General features: G+C 38.4%; 1 protein-coding gene across 16 annotated transcripts in view; it reads left to right on the forward strand.

Annotated features, from left to right (window-relative positions):
- PHF21A (PHD finger protein 21A) overlaps positions 206–24,054 on the forward strand; it is a 190,234-nt gene continuing 166,385 nt past the window's right edge. For 10 of the 16 annotated variants that reach the window (XM_018059177.1, XM_018059186.1, XM_018059173.1 and 7 more), the window contains exon 1: positions 206–471. The gene's annotated coding sequence lies outside the window, so the exon portion shown is untranslated. Of the gene's footprint in view, positions 472–1,517; positions 2,705–3,284; positions 3,410–24,054 lie in introns of those variants that run through there. The other 6 variants (XM_018059174.1, XM_018059179.1, XM_018059175.1 and 3 more) reach the window with 4 other exon arrangements.

Consider the following 24,054-nt stretch of genomic DNA (forward strand, 5'->3'; position numbering starts at 1 on the left):
CCACAGTTTCTCTCCTGCTGCTCTGATTTCTGCCCTCCCGTTCCGGCCCGGGGCCTGTGTGTGTGTGTGTGTGTGTCTCTCCTGGACGAGGAGGAGGATCCAGTTCCTCCCCCCCCACCCCCTCCTCCCCACCCCCCCTTGCCTGGGGAAGAGGAGGAAAGAAACAGCCCAGAGAGAGAGAGAGAGAGAGAGAGAGAGAGAGAGAGAGAGAGAGGGAGAGAGAGAGAGTGAGTGAGGGAGAGAGGGAGAGAGAGAGGAGGAGGAGGGAGAGGGGAACAACCTACCATCTTAACACACTAATATCTAAAAAGTGCGAGAGGCCCAGAGCAGCAGAGAAGCAGCAGCAGCCGCTCCAGCGCCTTCCCTCCCTCCCCATGAAGAAGAGTTCCCTCCTCCTCCTCCTCCTTGCTTCTCCTGCTCAGAGTTCCTGCCTCCAGCTGCCAGGGGGGACAGCCAGCCAGCAGCAGGAGGGTGCAGTATCCCAGCTTTTCCATTCTCTCTTCTCCTCACTCTCCTCTCCTCTCTCTCTTTTTTTTTTTTTCTGGAGTAGCTCTGTTTCCCCTCCCTCCCCCCTTCCCCCTCTCTCTTCTCTCCTCTCTCTCTGTCTTGTCTCTGGTGTTTGTCTCTGGGAGGAACAGGGGGCTGCTTGCTTGGAGTTTGTTGTGGGGGGGGGGAGGGAGGGGGAGGGGAGGGGTGTGTGGGAGGGAGGAGGGAAACGGGGGGTGTTCTCGCCAGGACCCCTCAGTCAACTTGAGATTTGAGCAATAACTTCCCCTTCGGGGCGCCCCCTCCCCCTGCGTGCCCTTCCTATTCCATTCCCCCCCACCCCCCCCAAAAAAAGACAATGGAAAAACCTGGTCTCCCCCTTCCTCCCCTCTGCCCTCCACCCCTCCCCAGGATAAATTGGAAGTAAGTTTATGAGCAGCCTCGGGAGCCTGGGCGCTGAGTGCTGGGCCGGAGCGGGTGACAGAGGCGGCGCGCCGGGGGTGGCGGGGAGGGGGGGGTGTCACATTGTCCCGGCGGGGGGCCGGGGAGTGGGGGGGTGGCCGGCGGGGGCGGGGGGCGCGGAGCCTCGTCCGCCCCCTTGGGCGCTCTCCCCTCGGCCCGGGGATGGTCGCCGGGGCTCTTTCACTACCCCACCCCCCACCCCCTCGGGATGCTGTCGGGGGGAAGTTTTTATTATGGTTATTTATTTAATTTTTTTTTTTTTTGGAAAACCATCTTGTTTGATGACTGAGGGATCTGGTTTAAGAAAAAAAAAAAAAAAAAAGCTGCGGCTGCTGACGCTGCCGGGCCCGAGTGTGTGTGTGTGTATGTGTGTGTGTGTTGGTGCATTTGTCTTGGGTGGCCGGAGCAGCGTTGGGGAAATTCCGCTTATTCTTCTTCTTCTGCAACTTGTTATTCCGGAGAGTCTGCCTGCACCCCTCACCCCGGGGCCGGCCCTCCCGCACTCGCCCCCGCCGCCCGCGGCCGCGGGGCGCCCCCGGTACCCCGAGCGGGCCGGGGCCGGCGAGAGAGGGGCCGCGGCCGCCCCTCCCCCGCCCGCGCCCCCGCCGGGGGGAGGGGCGCGCGGAGTGGGACTCTTTCCGTTTGGTCCAGCCCCGTCGTGCACGCAGTTCCCAACACTTCTCGTCATCCTCTCTTTGGTCTCTTTATTCTGCTGAGCGGTGCTGCTAGGATTTCTTTCTTTTTTTTTTTTTTTCCCCTGAACACGTTCGCGATGGTGGGTAGCAGCAAGGTGGTCCTGGCAGGGGAGGGGTCGATGTCGAGATCGGGCACCGGGGGGAAGAATGTCTCTTTTCAACTTTGTCTGTGGCTTGCACCCCCGGAGAAGGCCACACGCCGGTTGTGGGGTGCAGATGTGCCGAGAGTGATTTCTAAGTAGTTGAGTTGTCGAGATGAGGGTACGACTGCTAATGGTAGGCAGGTTTTGTTTTCATTGGTGAATCTGGTGTCATCATATTCCGATCATATGTTGAAATATTCTTTGTTTAGGTCTTGAAGTAGAGGATCTTACTCCGCACGTCCACATTGTGTTGTTTTTAAATGATGTCTCTGCAAGTATGGCTTTCTAGAATTTAAAGTGTGAGTTAAGGTCCGGGCGTGTGCGGGCCTCAGCACTGGCCTTGACAGTGAACTTTGTGGCTCTGTTTTGGTTTTCAAAGATTTGCTCCATAGCTGGGGTGCGAGCTGTGGATTTTAGTGTCAGGAATGTAGATGCTTGAGCTGGGGACGTTGGAGAAGGAAGAACATTTATATATTAATAATTGATAGCTGAATATTAGAATCAGATTAATTGGACTGATGAAAGTTTTTTTTAAAGCAGTTATGCGCTCTAGGAAGGAAGCCTTTTCATAGGCACACTTTAAAGGGGTTCTTTAGGGCGCAGAGCTTGAATATCTCCTTTTAGAGAGGATACTTGCCAACATCTGTAGCTTCATTGAGGGCCTGCTAAAGGGACTGAAACGGGGGCTAGGACATCGAAGTGTACTTTTCAGCGTTTATGTTGTTTGTTTACATCTGATGTTTACTCACGTTTGGGCAGTAGAAATAAATAGGTCAGCTTTTCTTTTGCTTTCTGAAGACTAGCCCCTTCCCCCAGCCCCCTTTTTTTCCTAAGTTTCACAATTTACTTGGTTTCACAGCATTGTAGGAAACTGTTACTACATTTTTACTGGAAATACTATTATTCATTTTGATTTTGGTAAGTCCTTTTCTGTTTTTTTTTTTTCCCCCCTCTTTATGTTTATATATGGAATCTACATTGTGGGCTTAAAACTGGCTTATTAAGGTCCATTTAAAATGTTTGAAGAATGCATTTTAAAATCTCAGGACACATCTTTTGACGGCAAACAGGAAGTTTTTGTTTGCAGTTATGCTCATGTTTATGAAAAAATTCTGTACTTAAAACTTTTGTAGATGTATAACTATCCTTAAATGAAGAGTATAGTAATAGTGCAGAAAATTCTTCAAACAAGTTTCTGGCTAACACATTAAAAATATTCCAGGTGCTTTTCTTTATGTCATACTTTTGCTTTTCTTAAGGTAATAGTATTTACAATATGACTAAGGTTGCTTGGATGGTCTTAATAGTCTTTTCCCTTGAATGCTTCAGAAGACTTTTTAACATAGTTTTAAGATAATTTTGCAAGCTTTATTTAAGCTTATTGCACTTAGAACTCCCAGGCGAGTCTTTATGAAACTGGAAAAGTAAAAAGCCCCCTGCCTCTGCCAGATTTTATTTTTAAGAGGTGTAAGTGTTGGGTGGCCCTTGTTTCTTTTAGCTTTGATGGGTCCATCCTTTTTCCCATTCTGTCATCTGGAAAGAGCTGCCTCAGAAATACTCTTCTTCTGCTTACATGAAGAACTCTAAATGCTATCCAGCAGGAGGTGCTGCAGCAAGATAAAGGTAACCTCTGAATTGTAAGGGTCTTGCTACTTATTACAGCTCTACTTAGCTTCAGCTAAGCAACAGGATTAACACCTTAAAGTTCCAGAAAGATCTTGAATAAGTCCATTGAAAAATTCCATTTGCTATTAGAAGCTGAAATTTGTGACTGCTTTTTACCTGCTTACAATATTACACAGAGTAAATTGCTTATGGTGGACAGCTGACGGATGCTGCCCTTAGGTACAGAGTACTGTTAGAACACATTTTTTAAAATTACGTGCTGTGGATGGCTATAAACAAAAGTAGTTAATATGACTTGGGACTTTTGACTTTGAGGTCATCTTTATAATATTGAGTGAGATATAGAGTACTTGAACTATTATTGGAAAGGGAGATATTGTATGGAAAAATTCTTAGACTTTCTGTGTTTTTTTCTTCCCATCTGTGGACAGTAATCCTAATAGATAAATTCTTAGGCCCTCAGCTTTATAAATACATGCAGTTAATGTGTTTGAGTTGGCTTGTGAAGACTGAGATTCTTGAACTAGAAGTAAAGTTCTGTCTGTGGGTATAGGTCATTGCTGATATGGTTGTTAGTAACACTTAACAATAAGTGCATAAAGATGGAAGTATTTTCGTAGCATTTATAGCACATGGTCCTTTGAAACTCTTGTTAGTGTTAGGTGAATTGATTTATCACTGGAAATATTATGGTACTGTGGTGGCTTATAAAGCTTTATATCAAAGTTTTAAAAACTTAAGAATGTGTAGAAAATTTGATGAACTTGCTTTGAATTTTGTTTGTTTTTTGGAAATAATGGTGTACTTTTTTCTCAGTAAGATCAAATGATATAATACATGTGAAAGTTCTTTGTAAATTGTCAGAAGCCATGCAGATGTTAAGTTGTTGAGATAGGTGGCTAATTAATACATGGGCAGAAGCTCCTGGCTTTAAAATATTAACTATCTTCATATGATTTGGGAAATGAGTGCATTAAAAGTGCATCCAGAACACTTTATGAACTTTTTTTTAATACTGCTGTGGTTACCAAAAAGCTCTTTGTTAGAATATTGAAGCTTTGTTTAAAAATGCTGTCTAGGCAGTTTCCCCTAATTAAAAAAAAAAAGATCATTTTTTCCTTTTGTAGACTCTGTGAAATGTGTATCTCCTGTTAAAGTTTTTCTTCATTCTCCATTGATGTGATAGTAGTTGATTTTAGTGATTATTTTAAAGTTCCTGTATTTTTCTATAGACTTTTAGTAACACACAGAGTAACAGATGTCATGGTTAATATTTTGATTGTTTTGACTGATCCTGCTAGCTTTCTGAAAAATTCTTGCTAACTAAACCATTCAAACTTGATTCAGAGTGAAAAAGACATGTATCTGTATGTGTTAGCATTAGGTACCTGTGTGTATCATTTTTGTTTTTCTAATTGAGAAGGATGCGTGAGGAAATGACTACTCACACACAGGAGTGCACTGAAATATTTTTGGTGTCAAAACAACTTAGAAGTTTAAAACTCAGAACTTTGAGTTCTGGCTTTCTTACTAGACTCTACTCAAATTTGGACTGAAATAAAGTAACATATATATAGTGGGGAGTTCCTATTTTGTGAGCATATCAAAAGGTATAGTATCCTAAATTTTAGAATTAACTAGTCTTTATGAAATAACCGCACCTAGAAATTACATATAGAAACTTACTTCAGTGAAGGGTGAGAAAAACATTTAACTGTTAAGATAAAAATGAAACTTCTCAGGGTAATATTAATGTTTTCATCCTAGACAGTGAACACTAAAGTTTTTTTTTTTTTTTTTTTGAGGAAATACTGATATTAAGGTTTTAGTCATGTGTTTTTAAATTTTGGATCCTTAATATATTATTGCCGAAATCTTTTGTATTTAATTACTATTGAAAGGGAGAAAAGGAAGGGGTTATAGTTTTAGGTCTCTAACCTTTGACAGAAATCATTTATAATCTATATTCAGAGCTGATTTCTTGAAACATGTTTGAATCTTCATATTAATTTGTGCTGGGAAATATTAATGATTTATGTTGACTTCTCAGAACTTATTGTACATGGGCTTTTTTTCGTAGGCCCTAAATATTCTTTAGGAGCATAGCAATGTGTTTTGATCACTTTCTAACTTGACCAGGTATATATTTCTGCTGTTTTGAGGTGTTTTTTTTTAAAGTAATATGTTAATACTGCATGAAAATTATTGTTGATAATTATTTCTTCAATAGCATATGTTTCCTTCTTTGTATCATGTGTGTGCATGTGGCCATACTGTTTTGTGGGCTTTCATATCATCTTATTTGTGTACTGAATTTTTGAACAGTTACCTTTGGTGAGAATGTTGAAATAGACCGTTCGTTAGGAATAACTTTTATATTGCTTGTCTATCAGTTGAGTCTTAAACTGGGAAGGTGGTGAACTCTTCCCCTTAAGAAATAATCTGCGTTTCAGTCGTCCTTTGAGTTTTTCTAAAGCAACTTTTTTACACTAGACACTTGTCAGGCAGTTTGAATGCCCCTCCATTTCTCTCCCTCCAACACACTGCAGACTGCACACCTCTGCCCCCTTTTTAAAGAAAAAATAGTGAGCAGGTCTCAGCTGGAGGAAACTATTCTTTCCTATATTTTGGAATCATCTATGGAAATGTTTTTCTGCTTTTTAAAGTAGACAAAAAAAGTGAACTGATAATTTGGAGATAGGAAAGGGATGGGGCCTAACAGACTGATGATCTAGGTTATATTTTGACTTTGTTTGTGGGCCTAGGGGAGAAAAATAACTTAAACACAGAAGCCAAAAAGATGGGTTTTGTTTTATTGTTTTGGCTGCATTGAGAATACAAACTGTCAGTACTTGAGGAGAAGGAGCAGCAGAAAGGAATTGATTTTTTTCTGCTGCAGATCCAAGTATTGTTAACCATGTGGATCTCTAAAGCAGCATACTTACAAATCAAACAGGAGTTGATTCTCTGACTCAATTAACAGTCAGAACCCTAGACTGTTTTTTAAAATTTTAAATAAGTACCAAAAACTTCAGAGTAATGACAATGATTTCCTGATAAAAGTGGGTGATAGTAACCATGGCAACCGCTGTCTCTGGCCTTATGGACAGTATGTTGTATTGATGGAGCTTCGGATCCTGTAGTAGCCTGTCACTTTCATGGTGAAAGGTAGTAGCCTGTGTTGCAGGTGCTTTTTAGCTGGATTGTGTTAAATTTGTGTGCCGCCAGCTTATCTTTCCTTGTTAGGAATTTCTTGGACTGTATTCCACAACATGTTTGTGAAGGTGCTGTTGCCTGAAAATAACCCACCACCTGTGTTAGGCCTCCTAATGCAGATTGCACTTAGTTCTTTCCCTGCCTCCTCCTTCAGTGTTGCAGAAAATGAGAGTGTGTGTAGAAATTGTATACATATATTACAGCTCAAAGTTATCCACTTGGGTTTGGACATGTCATTGATAGCTTATTAAAAAAAAAAAAAACCTTGTGTTTTTGGAAAAAGTCAGTGGTATAGAGAAATGGATCTGTAATTGGTATTTTCTAAGTGTTCTTTTCACAAACAGATGTGTATGTGAAATGAAGGGTGAGAAGTGGAGGGGGTAAATACTAAGGACTGGACGAAAGAGGGACTTAAGTAGTATTGTTGTTGTTGTGTGTGATGGTTTTATGTGTATACTATAAGAATATATTTCCCAGTGGGCCTAGTGGGCAGTATGAAAGTATGGAAAATGTTTTCTTGTGATAATTTTCTTCCAGAAAAATTATTTATAAAATGTAACTTGAAAGACTGTTAAGAGAAAACCTGATAAAACAATTAAAACTTTTTGGGGGTATAGGGGATAGAAAGCTCTGAAACTGATAAAATTGAAGCAAGTGTTTTAAAAGTTGTATCTTTAAATATCATTTAAAATTTGTGTCATATCTTTTTGCTTTTTAAGGATTTCTTTTATAAAGTTATTCTGTTTTTCTAAGGTGAAAATGTTGATCTAAATGTTAATTGATACTTTTTATCTGTATATAGTAAAGAATCTGTGCTGGGGCAGAGAACAAACAAATTATATGTAGATTTGACTAGGCCCTGATAATAAGATCTAGTCAGATTGTGCTAGATAGTTCAGAGTTTCTTAAAACTTACTGTGATAGGGTGAAATGGTTTACTTACTACAAATCCCAAGATGCAGTGCAGTTTTTTGCCTAGCTCCAGAATAGAGCATTGCATGCTGGGACCTGTAGTTGATTTTAACAGCACAGGGAACCCTTCCCTCCTGTCTACTCCATTTTATACACAGCTTCCCAAAGCCTCTAAGAACTTTCTGCTAAGTAAAGTTTGATTGCTAATGTCATGATTATTATGCTGCTAGTATTCTAAAGTGAGTCTTCAGAACACCGTAGTGTGATTTTACCTTAGATGCATTAGCTGTTTTTTAAAATCAGTTGCTAAAAGATTTACATGTAGAATAGCCTACATATGTATATATACTCAAAACTTGACTTAGCAGTTGTAACTTTTTTTTTGTTTGTGATGATACAGATTTCTTTATAATTACAGCATTAATTGATTGCTAGTGTGGGCATTAGAATTAGAAGACTGTTATTGTAGGGCCTGATATATATGCAGTTCTTTCTTTGAATGAGGACAGCTAAGTTGGATGAAGGGTTATTTTTGTGCCAGAATTTAAGTAGAAATTTTTATTCTTCTGTAATGATTGTCAACGTCTTGAGTCTCAGTATTCTTTAAATGAAAGACAAAGTCCTGAAAATAATTGTTATTTTAGTGTAAGTTTAATACTCAAAGCTAACAGCTGAAAGGTAGAGAAAAATGTAAGGTTATAAAAACAAAGTGTAATTTGTTTATATTTTCATTTGTAAATTTAAAAATTCTGTCCTTTTGAGGGTTCTAATACTTTCCACTTTCTTAACTAGAGTCAGTGTTGTTGTAGGGATTAAATGTTAAAATCTGTGAAAGTGCTTAGCACAGTGCCTGGCACATAATAAAGTCTCAATAAATGTATATGGTTAGTAGTAGGTTTAGTAGTAGTGTTAATTGTTATTTTTAAAAATATAATGATTTACATTTTTCCTCTCTTTTTGGATTATTATTTATTTGATCAGAAACTCAGGATGTTCTAAACAGGCCTTGAGAGTTTTGGTCTATAGTGATGATGTGGCAGTTCCTTAGGATTTTTTGCCATAAAATGTCTTCACACCTCAGTTTCTCCCTGAGTGACATATGCCCCAAGTCAGACAACCACCTAGTAGCAGAATTTTCACTGGGATTCAGCTTTGCCTATTCAGAACTCTTTGCCACTGTGCTATGGCCTTTGGTTGCTTTTAGAAAGCTCAAAAGATAATGAAAATTTCTTTGTCAATAATGTTTGCACTGTTAGAACATCCAAACTAGTTGATGAATGAAAATAAGATACTGTAAACATTTCTTCGTGTCACAGTGTATGTAACCTTGGAAAAATTCTGTCGTGTTTAGAAGCATGAAACAGTCTATCACCACAGTTCACAGTGTTACAGGATTGATGTACTGGAGGCCAGTGAGCAGCCCCAAAAAGAAAATGTAGTTTCAGGTCTGTGGGATGTACTTAAAATGTTAGGTTCAAAGAAGTCATAAGTCTTTACGTTATTTTTCTCTTTTAGGACATGAACTTCTTTTCAGCTCTTGAAATTGTTTGAGGATAATTTTTTATCTACATGCCTTTTAGCTTTTTGAAAAAACAAAGGGACACCTGGGAATATTGAAAAATGTAGGCATAAGTTGTGGTGTATGTGCCTTAGTCTGAGTGTGTGTAGAATCAGGGAAGTGTCTTTGTTACCTCCTTGACCATTGTCTATTAGATAGAGTTCATCGAATGCTGTTGCTGAGGGCTGCTGTGTTTATTTAAGAAAGCTCTGCCTTTAGTAGTAATTATTCAAGTATTTATTTATACAACAACGCATTCCACCGTAATAATACTAATCTTTTTTTTCCTCATAAAGGTGAACTGAAACTTGTTAATATTTGTAGCTTAGACATTAGGTAGATTTTTTAGATAATGTCATAAATTTATGGAATCTGCTCTGATATGCTTCTATGTTATGAATGGTTTTATTTATTTTATATTAACTCATCTTTTCAAGACCTAATATTAAAATGAAATTAATTCAGTGGTTACAAAGATGTTAAATTCTAATGGCTAAGTGTAAGGGAGAAAATGGTCTCTGGTGTTACTTGGCCAGTGCAGGAAGTTTGGATGAATTCTTATCTACATTTTATGGTTACACTCTAAAGTTGGAAATAAGGAGAGGATGTAAGAGGAGTGAACCTGGGCAGCCATGTGTAATTATCTATAGAGTCCTCTGACACACCTAAATTATTGAGCACAGTTTTCTATCTTTTTTTAAATGAAGTGTCCCAGACCACTTGTAAATGAAACAGTTGTGATAGTGTCAGAAGACCTGGGTTTAAGACCAGTCCTGTCACTGGCTGTACACTCTTGGGAAATTCATCCTAGCTGAGCTTTAATTTTCCCAGTACTGTAGTAAAATCGGGATAATGGTGAAAGCCTGCTTCACTGTTTTCCTAAAAGGATGAAATAATACTCATGGATGTAATTTATAGACTAAAGAAGTACATAAAAATTTGAGTTTTTAATCACTAATAGATGGCTGGATTTTAAGATATTTGTCTGTATTATGTTAACAATGTTTATATTTACAAAATTTAAATATATGAGTTAGAATCATAATTGGTGATATGGATCACCCTCCCCCACCATGGCCGACAGACAAGTTCTTAATGTGTTTGCAGTGTAGTTCTTGACAATATGCACTGCTGTGTTTGTGTGTATATATATATAAATATCTTAAGTGTACTGTGTGTTACATTATTGAAAAGTTTCAATTATGGCCTTTTATGTTGAAAAATGTTCTTATGTGTTAATATTCAAACTTAAATACATACATTTGTTCTTAGACAAGGGCATGTATATAAGATTTTAAATGGTTGGCAAGTGGTGAACAGTTTGTATTTTGGGGTTATCTGTTGTTATATGTTTAGTGTGTTTATGAGTATGCTAAGCACTAGCCTTTTTACATATAGTCTCTCAGTTAATTTTAGTCCTCACAGCAATGTTCTGAGGATTTGCTGTTGTTAACCTACCCCCATTTTACAGATGAGGAAGTGAAGGCTTCCCTGGGATCGCATACATAGCCGTGATACAATGTTAATTCAAGCCCGAGTTTGATTCCAGAGCCCCTCCTTTTAAGTGTCTGTAATGCTGTACGAAGCTCTGTAATTCCTGTAGAAGCTTAGCAAGTGCGTTACTAAAGGAGTTTTCAATCCACTGAAATGGCCACAGCTTTGACATATCCTTTTAAGAATGAATGTTTCATCTGATTTTGTTGGGTTAGGTTGAATGTTTTGGAAATAGTAAGCAGTGGAATGGAATGGAAATGAAGGCATTTGGGATAGTGTATTTCCTGTCCTAGGTGGCGCAGTGGTAAAGAATCCACCTGCCAATGCAGGAGACACACAAGATGTGGGTTCGATCCCTGGATCAGGAAAATCCCCTGGAGTAGGAAATGGCAACACACTCCCATATTCTGGCCTAGAAAATTCCGTAGACAGAAGAGGCTGGTGAGCTACAGTCCATGGCGTTGCAAAGAGTCAGACACGACCGAGCACACACTGCTTGTGTCCTGTCCATCACTTTGTGCCCATTGTGAAGCACAGTGCTTGCTATGGAGGAGGGTCTAGTGTTCATTGCAAAGCACAGTGCTTGCTATGGAGTAGGGTCTAGTATCCATTGCAAAGCACAGTGCCTGTTATGGAGTAGGGTCTAGTACCCATTTCTTAAAGGTTGCAGTCTGGGCACTGTAGCATGGTAGGTTATCCATTTTCTTGGTAGGTGCAGATGGTTTACATTAGCTATGTCAATCAGTCCTTAGAATTGTCAGCATTTTAGAGGGTAGGATGGTAAGTGTCCTTTTTTTAATAGTTTATTTTAATATTTTAAAAATATCAAAAGGCAGAGAATTTGAGTTATAAAAGTAATACTTGCAATACAGATATGTGTAAAGTAGAAAACAGAAGTTAGCCCATTCTCATCTACTTTAAATTTTTCCTGTGTATTTAACTATGTATAATGTTGTTTAGTCGCTAAGTTGTGTCTTACTTTTTTACAACCCCATCGTGGACTGTAGCCCGCCAGGCTCCTCTGTCCATGGGATTTCCTAGGCAAGAATACTGGAGCAGGTTGCCATTTCCTTCTTCAGGGGATCTTGACTCAGGAACTGAACCCATGTCTCCTGCACTGTGAGGCGGAATCTTTACCACTGAGCCACCAAAGAAGCCCCATGTGTAACGTATATACATTTTAAAAATAAGTAAAATTATACCATCATACTCAAAGCTTATTTTTTTCAGGTGGCTATTTTAAAAACTTTGGCTTATTTTTGAATATAAGGTTCAGATGGGAAATGGTAGTGAGGTTGGAAGGAGAGAGGTAGGTAAGATTTGTATATTAAGATGTAAGCCTCTAATGCCCTAGACTGATTATTACCTGTGGGGCAGAAAGCATTATAAGTTCTTTTTGTTTGAGTTGAGTTGCATGCGTGCTCAGTTGTGTCCGACTCTTTGCGAACCCAAGAACTGTAGCCCGCCAGGCTCCTCTGTCCATGGGATTTCCCAGGCAAGAATATTGCAGTGGGTGGGCATTTCCTACTCCAGGGGATTTTCCTGAACAGAGGGATTGAACCCTTGTCTCTTTGCATCTCCTGTGTTGTCAGGCTGATTCTTGACCACGGTGCCGCCGTTAGAAATGGTTGTCGTTATTTTTTAAAAATTTAAAATGTCATCTTAAGTAAAATGACAACATTGTTTTCTGTCCTGCACAAGTAAATTACGAAATACCACTTCAGAATTAAATTCCATTAGTTTGTGGGAGGGGGGTTCAGGATTGGGAACTCATGTACACCCGTGGCGGATTCATGTTGATGTATGGCAAAACCAATACAGTATTGTAAAGTAAAATAAAGTAAATAAATAAATAAATAAATAAATTCTGTTAGTTTATTCTGGTAGTTATTTATAATGAGATCAGTTGTTGTTTCAGATAACTTAAAAAAAAAATTGTAGTCTCTCTTTCTGATTGTTAGGAGGGGTTCATTCAACATTTATACAGTAAAGTAGAGTTTTAAAACCAAGAAAATACTTGTGCTGTTTTAATAATTAGAAACGCAAACCAGTACTGCTTAATGGGCATACAGATATGGCATACAGATATCCTGCCTAAGAATTAGTGTTGGTTGACCTCGCCTTCATCCCTAACCCTACTTACTCAATCACCTTTGAATGCTATACTGGTAACCCAGCAATTTTCAAAGCAGTTAAAAAAGAAAAGAAAAGTAAATAATTGGAAGTGCCAACAATTTAATGAGTACCAATAATTCATTTTTTCTGGTGTTATTTATATTTTAAAAAGCATACTGAAGACCTTATAATCTGCAGTAACTATCTTTTGATTCTAGCTTTGAGAGTTTTGACTTGTTGATAAGGTTATATTAATAATTCACCTTTGTAATTTTTAAGTTAAAAATTTTTATTTCATGGATAATGTTTTTCATTATAAAAGTTTAAAAAGTGTCCTTCTAATTGTAGAATGTGCTCATATCTAAAGTGCTTTGTAGGTCTTTAGATCCATATTTAGTGAAGTCCTAGAGCATGGCCTTAAAATTCTAAGAATTGGGTCTGATAGGGTGTAGCAGTTAACTAGTTTTAACAAGCCAAGTGAAGGTTATCTCTCATTGGTAGCTTCTTAGGTGCTTTTCATTTTGTGTGGCTTAGACTATGCTCTGGAGAGTATTTTATTATTTCTCATCATAATTTGATAAGTGTACAAAGGACTCAGTATATGTCATGGATGGTAAAACTGAGGCAGAGACAAGAATTTGAGTAGGTTGATATTAATAGCAGAGACTAAATTTCCTGGCTTTCTTATTCTAGTTTTGGTTTTCTTAACCTGTAGTACCCAAACTTAAATATTATGGCCCCCATAAATGTGTATTTATATATAATTTCCTGAACCTAGTATTTTATGTATGTTATAAGACATATAGGAAATTAGAAATTTTAAAAAGGATGAGATTTAAAAATATAAGTTGTAGTAATTTCTTACGATGGCCCTCTTCTTTCCCCAGAGTGGGTGCACCCACTTGGAGACTGGCGGCCTAGATAGGCCATTCTTCTGTAGAAGAGGTAGCCAGGGGGACACCTGGAGGACCATTAGTACAAGGTGTGGGGCTCTTTTATAGCTTTTTAATTTTAAAGCAACAGCCTTTCTTCCTGTGAAGGCTGAATGATCGAGAGTAAAGGCCTTGAGAGAGGTTAGCTTAAAAGACAGAAATATAGGCCTTATTTGTTTTCTTCAGAGTTGACCAAAGGGAGAAGGCTGGCCTACCCTGACAGCCCTTACTCCCACTATGGAGATAGCAGTGCCTTTTTCTGTTGTTGTTAGGCAGTTTATAGAACGCAGGATAGCTTGGTAAGCGTCTTCTCTGTGCCTGATATGACGTAACATTGTGGAGTATGCAGCATGCATGTTAAGTACAAGTGGTTGTATTTGGCTTGTTGCTGCAGCAGTTTTTAGGCTGTCTTAAAAAGCAATTATCACTCGATAGGGTTGGATATGTGCAAATTATTGAAATCATCATTTCACGAAGACCAAACTTTGTAACTTGAGTTATTCTATTTAGTATTTGTTTTCTACTCCCCCCGCCTCCCCCCACATAACTCAGAGCAGAATTCTTTTTCTGAAAGGAACAGATGCCGTTAGCTTATCAGGACCTGATACTAAAAAGCCCACAAAAATCTTTCTGCTGCTTATTCTCTTTATTTAATGTATATGCAAAGCATATTGTAATTATTGCTGTTAGAGGGTTTTAAGCTGATGGTTCCTCCCCACCCTTTTTGTCCTCAAGGGAGATAGATCAGGAATGCCAAATTGACAACTTGGTATAAGGAAATAATGACCACTGAAATAAAACAGGAGTTCAAATAAAAAGCAAACCAGATACAAATGTAGAATGAAAATATCTTTTAGTAAAATGTTAGCATGCTGTACTTGGAACAGATGCCACATTAATTCAAAAGAGAGCCCAGAAAATGTGGCAACTTTACGATGTCAATGGAGGGAGCTGCAATAGTTCCTGTTCTTATTGTGTCAAGTTCTCAGTACCTCCAGGTCCAGTCCTATTATTCTGTTTATTTTCTGTGTATATTCCATGTTAATATTGCAAATATTAAATCCATGCTTAATATTTTTGTTTATATTATTAACTACATTGTCATATTAATAGATATTAGGGTAAAAGCCCAGTAACTTGTAATCCAACAGTAATGAATCTTGTTTTAAATATGCATATCAAGATTTGTAGAATCTGAGGCAAAAATGGACTTTTCTAGACACCGTTCAAGGCACGTATATGATAATAAGGTAGTCTAAGAATTGAGGCTTTCAAAGAGGCCTACTGCTTTTTGAATGTAGAATTTGGACAAGTTACAAAACTATGAGAATTTTGCATTTTTTTCTCATTTAAATCTGTAGTTATCATTGGACATTTGCTATGATTTTTAAGTAGCTTAGATTCATTCATTCCTTTTGCTGTGTTTTTTATGGTGTTTGGAAAGAAGGAGATGGGGTGATGGAAGTGTACTATATGTACTTGGGTACTTCCAGAGTGACATTCATTTTATAGAGGGTCTCACTGGGACATCTCTGAATCACCTGTATTTTACAGTGCGTGGTTAGTGTGGGTCTGAGCGTGCAGGGAGATGGGTGGGGGGCTTTTAACCTGATTTACAGTGTGCTACTTCCTGAACACTGCAGTGATCTAGTCACCAGGGGCATATCTTCTGTGCCTGTGAAGAAGTCTGGTGAGCATGCTTAGAAAAGCACTACTAGTTTTCTCTGAATTAGTTGAAGCATGAAGCCTTACAATTGACTAATTTTGTGGAAAGGTTAAAAGTTTTGTTTTCGGGCAGTTGAAACGAAGGGAAGTTTTTTAGCATGGCAGTAGAGCACAGTGGTTAAGAGTGTGGGCGCTGGAGCTGGAGCCGGAGCCAGTCGCACAGGCTCAAATCCTGGCTGTGCTCTGCGCAGTCTTGATTTGTATTAGCTCTGTGACAGATCACTTCATCTGCTGTGCCTCTGCCTCAGTTTCCTCATCTGTAAAGTTTGAATAAATAAGAGTACTCTCTGAGGTTGTTGGAATAAATAAGTGCCTGACAACATAGTAAGCACTAAATAAATGGTAGCTGTTTTTAGCTATTAGTCAAGACTATGGTTTTTCCTGTGGTCATGTATGGATGTGAGAGTTGGACTGTGAAGAAAGCTGAGCGCCAAAGAATTGACGCTTTTGAGCTGTGGTGTTGGAGAAGACTTGAGAGTCCCTTGGACTGCAAGGAGATCCAACCAGTCCATTCTGAAGGAGATCAGCCCTGGGATTTCTTTGGAGGGAATGATGATGAAGCTGAAACTGCAGTACTTTGACCACCTCATGAGAAGAGTTGACTCATTGGAAAAGACTCTGATGCTGGGAGGGATTGGGGGCAGGAGGAGAAGGGGACGACCGAGGATGAGATGGCTGGATGGCATCACTGACTTGATGGACGTGAATCTGAGTGAACTCTGGGAGTTGGTGATGGACAGGGAGGCCTAGTGTGCTGCGATGCATGGGGTCGCAAAGAGTTGGACATGACTGAGCGACTGAAGTGAAGTGAAGTGAACCTTAATTCTAGACTTGTTCTCTTCTCAGGGTTTGAGACAAATGTTGCATAATGGGCAAAGAGCCTAAGCTTGGAAGTCTGACCTATGGGTTGGAATCTCAGTGTGTGTGTGTGTTAGTTGCTCAGTTATAGCTGACTCTGTGTGACCCCATGGACTTGTAGCCCACCAGGCTCCTCTCCCACCAGGAATTCCTGTCCATAGAATTCTGCAGGCAAGAATACTGGAGTGGGTAGCCGCCATTCCCTCAGGGGATCTGCTCAACCTAGGATCAAACCCAGGTCTCCTGTATTGTAGGTGTATTCTTACCATCTGAACCACCAGAGAAGCCCCTGGACTCTCAGTACAACCACTTCAAGTTGAGTGTGTGACCTTGGACTGATTATTTAATCTGTTTTTAACAAATTTGTCTCCTGTACATTCATTCATTCCTTTTGCTGTGTTTTTTATGTGTTTAGGAAGAAGAAGAAGGGGTGATGGAAGGGTACTATATGCACTTGGGTACCAGTGCTTCATACCAAGCATTCTGCTTTCACTTGGACTTTTCACTTTCTTTACTGACGACATAGGTACAATAATATTGGCCTCTTTGGATTGACATGAAGATAAAGTGGGGCTGTCTTAAGATACTTCATAAGCTTGATTATCATTGTTCCTGTTATTGTTGTTTAGTTGCCAAGTCATGTCCGACTCTTTGTGACCCAGTGGACTATAGCCTGCCAGCTCCTCTGTCTGTGGGATTCTCCAGGCAAGAGTACTGGAGTGGGTTGCCATTTCCTTCTCCAGGGGATCTTCCCAACCTAGGCATTGAATCCAGGTCTCCTATATTCGCAGATGGATTCTTTACCACTGAGCCACCAGAGAAGCCCGCTGTTATTGTTACAGTCCCACTAAAAGTTTATGGGAAGAGGGTAAATATGGAACAACTTAGTTAGAAACAAGAGTTTTTCCCTGAAATGTCAGGAGAAAAGATATGGATGGGAAAAGTGACCTAATGAGTTCTTGTTTGTGGAAACTGCTAAGAGAAGTAAGAAATACATGGGAGTATGTCAGTTATTACAGAGACTTTGAAAAGTATTTCAGGGCACTTTATATTTTTAAAACTCTTAGTGGTGAAAGATTTTTCTTGCACCAAGATATTGATGTTTGCTGTAGGTCACTTAGCATCAAGGCAGTAGCAGATTAGGCATTGTATTACAACTCACAAGTTCAGAATTCTAATCAGCTGGTCAGTCCATTGGGTCTACAGCCCAGGACAACTGGAGAACAACACATGCTTGGTATCATAACTCATGGAAACAAATGTAGAACCTCAAAGATATAAAAGTGGCATAGGAATGCTTTCTAGTAATGATGGACACAGTTTATTTGTCTTTTTATTTTGAGCATTTTTCCTTTGTGAAATTTCCTCTCATTTGGTGCCTGATTTTTTCTTTCTATATTTATTTTATTTTCTTTCTATATTTAATTATCATATGTTTCCTATACTGAGCCTACAAACTGGGCCTGAGAACAAGTTGATTGTGAGAAAAGCCATACTTTGTCTCTGCCTTACAGTGATCTCAGAATTAAGTTTTTGGAAAAGAATTTGAGTTTTAAATGTTTTTTGAGTTTTTAAGTGTACTTTTGAGTTTTAAATATATTCATTAGTATGTAGGTACATATAAGTATATCTATAGGTATGTATGTATCTGTTAAGTGAAACCAATTGAGGGGAATGATCATTCAGTATGAAGTAGGATTAATTTTATTCATTTATTGCCAGTTTAGATCTGAAACCTTTTTCGTCTTTGGTCTGTGCAGTTTTTTTCCCTGGGATCAACAAGTGTGTTTGTAATAGCTTACCAAACATCCTAAATACAGTATATGTTGCCAGTAGTGAGCATTTGAGTTAAAAAATCGAATAATAGCTTTCATTAACTTTTTTTTTTCTCATTTACCAACTGCACCACTGATAAAGGCCTAGTAGGTGGATAGAAGTCTTTATTCAATTTTATTTTGTCTGTGTTCCTAAAACGTTGTTTCTGCTTTCTGAGCAGAAACTCCAACAAGGTTGCTTTGATAAAATGTACTTTAGCTCGACAAATATTTTTTAAAATTAAGCAATTTTATAGCAGGTTGTGTAGTTTTTTTTTTTCAATTAAAAACTTGTCCTACTTTGCAATAGCCAGAGTTTCAGGAAGTCAAGTTTTGTACTTTGAGAATTAGCATAGCAAGTGTATTGTGTGTTCTGTGTTTTCTTTATTTCAGTCTGTATTCAGGGTCTGTAAAAGTTGCTTCTCTTGGGTGAATGGAATTGTAAAAAGTTTAGAAGTGTATTTTATTTTAACAAACAGGGGGGTTAGAAGTGGACCCTAAATGGCCTCTTTGGGGTTGATTTAAAGAGTTACACGATTTTGAAAATCATGTCCCTGCCTCATTTGTAAAAGGTGGGCTACTTTTGACTGCTGTTCGGAGAAGGCATTGGCACCCCACTCTAGTACTCTTGCCTGGAAAATCCCATGGATGGAGGAGCCTGGTAGGCTGCAGTCCATGGGGTCACTAAGAGTTGGGCATGACTGAGCGACTTCACTTTTACTTTTCACTTTTATGCACTGGAGAAGGAAATGGCAACCCACTCCAGTATTCTTGCCTGGAGAATCCCAGAGACAGGAGCCTAGTTGCAGAGTCGGACATGACTGAAGCAACTTAGCAGTAGCACACTTGTGCAGGAGCCTGTCTGGTTCATGGTAAGTCAGCTACTTTGCAGAGAGATGCTGCCGTCACCCCCTCCATTTCTTTTGCTCTCCCCCTTCTTTATTATCTTTGAACTTTCATCTGTGCTTATGCCATTCCCTGTCTGCTGTTCATCACTCCTTCCAAAGCAACCATCATCTTATTCTATGTCTCGTAACAGAACATTATTTCAATGATTAGTTTTAAAACAGAGAGACTTGTTATCATAGACCTCAAAGCTTGACAGCTTGTGAACCTCTGCATTTTGGCCCCTCAGCCAGGAGTTGGATAATAGCTTAAAATCACTTCCAAAGTAACCGAAGATTTGTGAAACATTTCATATCTGGACTAAGGGAGAGAATAGAAAAAGACCTTTTTACCTCAAAAGTTGCTTTATTATTTTCTGATAGGAGGTGAACTGGGATCGTAGAGAGGAAGGGGGTAACCTTGTTACTTAACCAAGATAAAAGAAATAGGAAGCGTTAATTTGTTAGATTGCCCTCTGTAGTCCTGTGGACCTAATTGGAGAAGAAAATGGAGAAGTTGGTATTGCTTATTCTGGAAGTATTTTGGTTTATTAGTAGAGAGAGGGCTAGTAGAATTTCTTTAGTTTGTAAAATACAAACTACGGCTAAAGATACCTTGTTATTAGGCATTGATTGTTTTCATTTCATTGTTGGTAATTACACAATAGCAGACCATTTCCTTTTCAGATTTCTCCTGTGATTTTTGAACTGTTAACTGAATTGTTTTGGTAAGAAAAGTAAAACTTGGAAGTTTTAGTTGCGGTTACATGTAATGGGTATGTTCGATTTAAATTCAGTGGCTTCTAAGGTCTGTACCAAGCATTTCATCCATTTTTTCAGTTACACATAGAGAAAAACATATTTGAGACAAGAGCCTTAACTTTATAGGATTTCTAAAAACTTTTTATGGAAATTTAAAAACATACACAGAAGTAGAGTGAATATTAGCAAACCCTACATACCTGTTAACCCAACTTTAACAATTATCAACATTTGCCAAACTTTACATATAAGAAAAATAATTTTATGTTTTTAGAACATGTATTACAATAGATATGTTGGTATACTCAAATGAAAAGTATGTGTCCTGGAATGTTAACTCTTTACATACATTGTAAATTTAATACTGGTAATCATCTTTTAGGATAATGTTGTTTTCATTTGTTTTTTAACTTACTGAAGATGTCTGAACCACCATCAGCTTAATAGAGAACCATATCTACTGGAAAGATTTTAGTTTTCTTCTCTGTCTTTTGAAACTTAAGATGATTAGTTTTGAATTTATTGTTCTTAAGAGTTGCATTTAATTTTATGAGCACTTCCTGTCTGCAGCTTTTGTGTGGACCACCATAAATGGCCATTTCTAGTGTATGTTGGGCAATATTTGTCAGCTTATAGTGGAAAATCGCCAAGTCTTGTTCGGCACTTTCTCTTGCATATTCTGTTTGTACTTCACCCAAATGTATGTGTTGATTGACTAGGGAATATACACTGTAACTGTGAAATAGTTAATTGAGGAGGGAAGTTTGACTCCCTGCTACCCCTGGACCCGGTAACAGTTTTTAAGAACTTAGAACTTGAGTTACTGTTCATTTCTCTTTGGAGGAGTAGCAAGTTGTGTGTGTGTCTGCAGTTGTGGGTGCTGTTCGTTAGCAGTGACTACAAGGTGATGGTAGGCTTATTTCTAAATTTCCTTGCTTTTATTAGTTTAAATTAGACCCGTAGGGGTAATTATGCCACCCCAGTGCATGAGGAAGCAGTCATGGGTGGTTGTGTGTCTAAACCCATGTACAGTATGTTGGAAAGATAGCTTTTAATGTTATGATGCTGTTTGGCATATTTAGTTTAGTGCAAGGAGTGCATTTATTTAACAGGACTCTTAATAAGCTCCCACTACACCAAAGACGTCTTTTAAAAAATTATACTTAAGAAGACTTTGTAGTATTCCCCAGTAGAGTTCATCTAGAGCCGCAAAACCTTACTAAAATAAAACTTATTCCTTTAACCGGTATTCATTTAAGTGGGTTTCTCTGTACTTGGTTTCCATGGAAATAGCGAATAGCTAACGTTATTTATAAGGTGGAAGTAAAATAGGGTGCCTAATGGGACCCCATGCTGCTCTGATGAAGAGACTTAGGAAAAAAAATCCATGCTCATGGGATTTTTTTTTTAAAACAGGGTTAATGGAAGCCCTGATTTCAGTCTTCTGTAACAGAAAATATTTTTGGTTTTAAAGGCTAGCTTTAATATCAGGCAAACTTCTTTTTTGGTATGTATTGCTTTCACTTTCAAATTTTAGGACCACTTACTTATCAGCATGATTGAGACTTTATGCTTCAGAGTCATGTTTCTTTGTGGTTTTTGTTTCAAAAGTTAAAATCCCCAGCATATTATAGCTGTTTCAATTTCTCATTGACATTTCAAAGTACAGATAAAAAGCTAAATGTTCATTAATGATAGCAGTGATGATAAAGAATCAATATGTTGGACTACATAGTTTTTTTTTTTAACTGTGAATGTTATGGAACCATTTAGTTTTCAGGCCTTAAGTCAGGGTTCTTTTTCATTTGTGTTGCGGAGCTAAGATCAGAAGAAAATCTTAATTTTCTTTGGAGGACAGAAATGGGGAAAATCTTAATTTCTCTTTCTTTAAAAAATGGATTGTTGCCAAAGCCCTTCTAATTGAAATAAATGTTAATTCTTTCAGTAACTGTGGATTAGGAATAAACCTTGGCTTTTTCCTTACTGCTCCAGTAAGGCCTACTCTCAGTTTTTGTAGGCCTTCAGCAAAGCCTTGCGGTTTTTTTTAAAGCCCTTTCATGTGAAAGAATATCACTCCCTTTGTGTGTGTGTTTGTGGCTGGGGTGTGTGTGTGAGTGCATGTGTGTGTCTCACTAATTTTTCTGTGGCCTGAAACACACCTGCTCATTTTTCAGCCTGGTGAGTACAGCAGTGAAGTGAGAAGTGAGGCAGTATGAGACACAGTAAGGTGCTGTAGTTTTTATTTTAGTTTTGGTTGTCTTTGGCAGCTTGTGATTGTTATCTGTTTGTCTGGAAGTGCTTTGTGATTATTCCAGGCTGTTGGTGCAGCAGGAGTTTTCTTCTGTGCTTTTTAAAGGCAAGGATTGCAGTGCACTTAGGGCTCCATCGGGGGAGGAGTTTTTGTTTTGTTTGTGTGTGTGTTTCTTTGGACAAGCTTCTCCTGCAGTTGGGCTTCCTGTGCTCTAATGTAGACAATTCTAGTTGTTTTAATCCTGTTGAATTTTTGTGTGAGATACTTTATCTCCAGCAATTCACTAGTTTAGTTTTGTTTTTCCCACCTGTGCATATTGGTGCTATTTTATAAAATTTCCCTTATGCAGTAATTTTTCTTTTAGTTTAGCATTTTCTTGTATATTTTTAAAATCAAGTGTTTACCAGTGACCTTCCTTAGTTACTTTTATTTGAATGATCTTTATTCTTTAGAGACATAGGAATTTGGGTCTATTATCCCATCTCTGAGAGAACAAGTCCCAGTAGTTGCAGTTAGTGCCACAGAAAGGGTTTTCACAGATTCGGTGCTGGGCGTTGATCCTCCTCCTTACTTGACACCCAGAACTCCCATTAGTGTTAACAGGAGGCACTGGCTTAAATCCCTATACACCAAGATGAATACAAGCTCTTCTGTAATGCTTTATAGATACCTCAGTTGTTTTTCGTTGATGATGGCTAGAGTTTTGGTCCTGAGGTTAACTGATTAGTAAAATGAGAGTTTGAGCTGTCTTGGGATATGGGGTGATTTACTAAGTCTGATCTGTAATTAAGAAGGTTATGTTATGATGATTAGACTCAGAAAACATTTACACCTTTGTGCACTGTGGAAGCTTGTGAATAAGGAATTTTGTACTTTATAGCATGATGAAGCAAGAATTCTCCTTTCCATTGATTTTTTGGTAATATATTACTACAAAATAAATGATTTTTACAAGTTTTTATATGTATTCTAAGAATTTAAGTAACTTTTTAAAAAATTTGTAAGCCTTAACACAATTACTCTCTAGCATTTTAAGACTCTTGTCAGCTAATGTTGCTAACATTCTTCAAGCATATAGAAGCTAATAATGTGCACTGTCTTAGAGCGTGGGCATTGCAATTACTGGTCAAGTATTAGATAATCACTGTTTACTATGCCTATCTGAATTGTGGATTTTTATTACTTTATTTATACACAGTGTAATGGAAGGATTCCTAGATGGAGAGCAGTAAATCTGGGTTTTAGACTGGGCTTTGCCTCTTATAATCTTTATAGCTTGTGGCTAGACATCTAGATTTTTTGGATCACTGTTCCCCTTGAAATGAAAGTATGGATCTGGTGCTCTAGGGTGTCCATTCTAGCTTTAGGCTATTTGAAGGCCTACTTTCCTAGGTCCTGAAGGTAACAGAGATGTATAATGCAATGGTTTCTAATCTTGGCTATGCATCAGAATCTTCTGGAGGAACTTAAAAAAATTACAGATATCTGGGCCCTAAATCAGACATAATGAATTCAGAATCTTTAAGGGTAGGGCATGTGAATCTATACATTTTTTGAAGTTTTAAAGTTACCTTGATATAAGTTTGCGAGCTGCTTGTACAGGACATTATTTCTGTTCTACACATGTGGGGGGTGTGTGTGTGTATAGTTAGGGAAATGAGACGTGTAAGTTACAGTGTGAGATAGTACATGGTTATATTCTAAGATGAATGAGGGTGTGTGTGTGTGTATAGTTAGGGAAATGAGACATGTAAGTTACAGTGTGAAATAGTACATGGTTAAATTCTAAGATGAATGAGAAAGATGATAAATACTTCGCAAATTAAAAAAATGGAAAACTGGGAGTTGGAAAGGCTATTAATCAGTGAGTCTTCATCTGGGTGCTAATGGTTGAGTAGGACTTGGATAAGCAGAGAGAAGATAAAAAAAAGGGTATTCTTGGTGTAAGAAAGAATGTCCCTAAAGTGAACGTTTGGGGAGGGGGACAGTTCTGATGAATGTTTTAATCTTTGTTTTAGTATTGTACTCTTGCAGCTGCTGTAGGTTTCCTGACATTTGAGGAAGTGAACTGTTGAAGGTATTTGATGGGAGAGAGTGTTCCAGAAGAGCCCTGAGAAGAGA

Source organism: Capra hircus, chromosome 15 (genome assembly GCF_001704415.2).
Source record: "Capra hircus breed San Clemente chromosome 15, ASM170441v1, whole genome shotgun sequence".
In the NCBI taxonomy this organism is placed as follows: Eukaryota; Metazoa; Chordata; class Mammalia; order Artiodactyla; family Bovidae; genus Capra; species Capra hircus.